The sequence below is a fragment of the Helianthus annuus genome, chromosome 7 (assembly GCF_002127325.2).
Source record: "Helianthus annuus cultivar XRQ/B chromosome 7, HanXRQr2.0-SUNRISE, whole genome shotgun sequence".
NCBI classification, from domain to species: Eukaryota; Viridiplantae; Streptophyta; class Magnoliopsida; order Asterales; family Asteraceae; genus Helianthus; species Helianthus annuus.
In genome coordinates this window covers 123,915,672-123,920,369 of record NC_035439.2, presented here as the reverse complement: position 1 = coordinate 123,920,369, position 4,698 = coordinate 123,915,672, and the positions used below count along the sequence as shown (strand labels likewise).

The following is a 4,698-nucleotide window of genomic DNA, read 5'->3' as shown; positions in this document are numbered from 1 at the left end:
AAAAGAATTATAAGCGTTTGCAAAATAGGAAAAATTGCACAAACATAAAAATAACTTTAACTTTATTGTGATTTTAGTGACCCAGTAACATTATATTATTAGCTATAGCGCCAAGCAAGTTGTTCAAACGCTAATAGATCAAATTTTGTTGACTTTTCAAAAACTACCGACAGTCCGACATGACATCTTACAACGTGTATATAAGTTCAAAACATCTTTTTTCAAACTTGGGAACTAATTTCTTTCAGTTATTTTTTAACATAAGCACTTTTCACATATGGCATAGCCAGTGCAACGTTAGCATGTTGCTGCTCATCGTCCATGTAAAATGAGATTGTTGATATAATCTGTAATGAATTGTATATTGATTTCTATTTTGCGGCTAAAAGTAATGATACTTACTACACTTGGGAAAATATAAGCTGGTTTCTATATGGGTAATTTACCATATATATAGAATATATGTATATGATGTTACTTTAGCGGCTGATTCCAATATGTGAGCCAATGGCAAATACGCCAAGTAGACATCATTAGTCCGAATTCCTGGGATAATAGTCAAAAACAGCAGCAGCAATTGCTACTACATTCCTTGAGTCATCATCGCCCCCTAGAAAGTCAACAAAACAACATATAAGAGAGTGGATTATCATAACCCTTTTATTTTATCAACACTCACAAAGTGTTTACTTTTTATGCTTCAACAACTCACAACTCGAAAACAGTTAAGAATATCAGCTGTCACCCATAGCCGTAAGGGTTAAGGATCATCAAAATCCTTTTATTTGCAGCTGATATGAAACTAATTATTGAAAATTGATTAGCTGCCCCGCAAATAATCAGATAATTAGGAGTATAATCTTTTTATCCAAACATTAAACACTTATCACTGCATAGATAAATAGTTCCCAAGGAAAGGCAAATCCAAACCCCCATACAACACACGATAGTTATGACTGAATAAATAAGAAAATAAAGGCGTAATCAAACCTTTGTTAAGCCCATGCTGCCACTTGTATACATAATAACAAATACCCAACTGCATATGCAAAAAGTTTTAATATATGAAAAAGGAAAGGAAACGAATATACATGTGTTGAGTGTTGACTAAGAATAAGCCAGAAACCTGAGACGATTATATCGAGCCAGATCCGCTTCGTCTAAATCTTCCATTTGCAGGGCCTATCAAAGAATAAACTAAACACTAAATTCCACTAAATCAAAATAAAACAACTTAAACTTCAAAAAGAACCTGGTGCAATGGGCGAATGGTAAAACTTCAATTGCGCCGTTACGAAGATTGGTTTGATTCAATCTAATTCAAAACAAAGCAAATAACTCCAACAAATAAAGGTATAAAAATAACACTTTTAACCTCTAAAGTATCCTCTTTCCCTTTCTCCAAAGCTACATACAAAATGGCACATGGTGAAATCCATCAATGGCAATTATTTCATATAGAAACATGTTAATTTTGGAACAAAAGAATGGGTTGTATTAATACTTTTGAACCAAACATGTAAACTTAACAATCATTTTAATAACAAACCTTGTGAGTTGTGTGATAATCATCAAGCCTAGGGATCCATGTACAAAACTGCATCACAAAGTCGGCTCCACTCATTTTCAGTTTCAGATACTATCCCTAATTTTTAATTTAAATAAGAAAACAACCAAAAAAACATAGAAATTTCAAAAAAAATGTCCAAGATATAGTTAAGAAAGGAACCTGTTAAACATCTCAGCATCCCATCACAACACAATTATAAACAAAACACTCGAATCCTTTCTAGCAAGCAGATTCCATTGAGGTGGTTTTCATTGGGTACCCAAAAAATTCACTTTATCAACCCTCCGTAATAAAACCGAGGGCCACCAGTAACATTGAGCTGATTACGAAGGCCCGAAAAGCAAGGTAAACCAAGTCCAAATCTCTAAATTATAAGGTTTAGTCGAGCTCAAGATGGTGCCTGATGAACCGCACCCACTGACTACAATAGCCAACTCACCAGGACTTACGAACCAAAATAGGCATCTAGGTGTATTAGTCTTTGACCCAGGTGACCATGAGTTAGTTAGGATACTATATTTGTACACTACATGTGTAAATATTAATGTACTAAAACACCAGCAGCTCAGTGCCTAATAATACTTAACTCTCATGTTGCAAGTACCTGGATAACAGTTAAAAAACTTACCATGTCAATATAGAACCCATTCTAGAACATAGTTGAAAATAATAAAATTCATTTACAAACTATGTTATATATATAAAAAAACTTGAAATATACCATCCCAAAGTTCACTATAAACGAACACATTTTTAAAGTTGAGGGATCCCTTAAGAGACCAAGATCTAACCTACAAAATCAAGTAAAAAATACAACATATGAGTAATGTGAAAGAAATATACCAGAACGCAGATAACGCCACATCAGATGGAATTCAAAGATAATCTTCTCAATAGTACAACACTTGATTAAATAAAGATGAGTCCATTTCCAAGCCATAAAAAAGGAGTATCCAGCTTATCCTAGTTTCAAAGGTAGGAAATCAGATCCAAGCAATAAAAAGGAAGGAGTATCCAGCTTATGCAAACCTATCCGCCCATGTTGGGTGTCTTGCACAGTAGCATCAACTCCAGCAGCAAGCAGTATCTGCACCAGTTCCCTACCACCTGTAACGAAATTAAATAGACACTCTGCTTTTTGTTTACAAAGTATATGTAGTCTAATCAAAAGAAATACGATTAAAACTTACTGGCTTCATGGTCTGTCTTTAAGGCAGCTGCCATACTTAATGCAGTGCCAAAAGGACTCGGTACATCCATGGCATCAGCAATATCTTCTGCAATATCTTCTGAAGACGCGACTTAAATCAACAATAGTGATTCCTCCTTCATCCTTGAAGGCCACCTGTCCAGCTATAACCAGTAAAAAAATATAATACATTATTAGTTAAAAACATATTTATACAATATTTTGAATACAAAGCATCAACGTGTTAACAAATGCTTCACGTCAAATTTTAAAATTCCATTGTGTCCTAAGCTTTCATAACAGAAGAAATGGTATTGCAGATAACACAGTTTGATAATCAACACACACGACAAATGAAAAGACGCTCGAATTTAACCTGTCTCAATTCTGGAGGCTTATTTTTGTCATGGTCCATGATATACCTGCATGGATACAAATAACCAAAAAATAACTAAAAAATACAGAGAAAACGATAGTGTGATGTTTCAGAGACTCACCCAACGGCATTAAATAGACAACTATTATCCGAATGAATCACTCATCTAACTATACTACCTTCCATCTCGTATTATACGCACCCAAAACCACCAAAATTGCGCAGGTTAAATGATTAATTGAAGATATAAATACCAACACAACAACAATACACCACAATCCCCTTCACCTAGATACAATCAAATTGAAAAACCTTAATAAAGTAAAATTGACACTCAGGCAATAAAACAAACAGTTGGTGTGCATAACCTTTTCTTCACAAATTAAGCAGCAAGATCACACTTTTTTACATATATATGCTCAATGCACTTTTTGATTATCAATTACAGGAGCAGAAACTAAACAGAATTTTCTTTATATTTCAAGAATGGCTGGATTACGTGTTCTGAAAGAATATACTTTACCACACGAAACTTCAAGGGTTTGAACACGATCAAACGGTATGACTTTCATAACTTCATTGGCAAGATCACGAGCTTCATCAGACCAAAAAACACCAGGTCACAAGATTGATCCGCTCTTCAGTTCTGTACCGCAATCGTGGAAACAAAAGAAGAATAAGAAAAAAAAGAATCGAACAATGATGTTTATAACATTCGAATCAGTATTTTATAAAAAGATGAACCTACATAATCTATATAACATAAACACAACAGATATAACCTTGGATCTTGATGAGATAATCAAGAAGACGAATTTATGTCACGGCGAAGAGAGGAGATGTTAATCGCCAACAGAAGAAGGATGAACGCTCTCCTTTAGGGTTTGGAGAAAAAGTAAAGCGTGAATTGAGAGAAAGGATTTATAGGATCCATATTTGTTACTGGGTTTCTTTGAAAACCCATATATCCGACCCAAATGTAGCCGGATCCCGCGTCCAAAGTGATTTTGTTTGTGTATTGAGAATTGAGAATGAATTCCCTCCCAAAAGCATCCTCTACCTCCACCATAACATGCCACATCAGCAAAAAGCTCCAAAATCACATGCCGCATGGCCCAAATCCATCTCATTTATATATATATATATATATAGATAAATAAAAATGAAGTACACTTGGATGATTATTAAGCTCCCCATCTTGATTGTTTGGGTATAGTATTCTTGAAATTGGTTCAAACATTTGATTGTTAAAAGTTATCCATTGTTGAAATTTAAAGTTAAATTAAAAAATAAAAAAAAAGTTAAATTAAAAATAAAAAATAAAGTTATCCATTGTTTGGGTATAGAATTACATTTTTATTCATGATAAAATTTAAAGTTAAATTAAAAAATAAAAAAAATTGTTGATGACTATTTGTTGGAAATCAAATCAGTAATTAATGTTAATTTCTTGAGCTTTGAATATTTGAATTAAGCAAAATGTGAATTTCAAATTGACGGTTATTATCTCTTAATTAAAGTTAAAATAAAATTTAGAAAAAACATCATGACAATTGCTTTCAA

General features: G+C 33.3%; 1 long non-coding RNA gene across 15 annotated transcripts; it reads right to left on the bottom strand.

Moving 5' to 3' along the window:
* Window positions 1-216: 216 nt before the first annotated feature.
* On the bottom strand, window positions 217-4,059 carry LOC110868499. 15 transcript variants are annotated; one of them, XR_004862587.1, is made up of 10 exons: window positions 3,918-4,056; window positions 3,659-3,781; window positions 3,136-3,181; window positions 2,761-2,923; window positions 1,730-2,677; window positions 1,550-1,645; window positions 1,253-1,315; window positions 1,127-1,182; window positions 991-1,039; window positions 217-610 (listed from the first exon to the last, which is right to left on the bottom strand). It is a non-coding gene; the product is annotated as an uncharacterized LOC110868499 (long non-coding RNA). The 15 variants fall into 15 exon arrangements; XR_002552500.2 differs by having other exon boundaries at window positions 1,127-1,645; window positions 1,730-2,174; window positions 2,292-2,361; window positions 2,600-2,677; window positions 3,918-4,052; XR_002552498.2 differs by having other exon boundaries at window positions 1,127-1,645; window positions 1,730-2,174; window positions 2,414-2,533; window positions 2,600-2,677; window positions 3,918-4,049.
* Window positions 4,060-4,698: the final 639 nt, after the last annotated feature.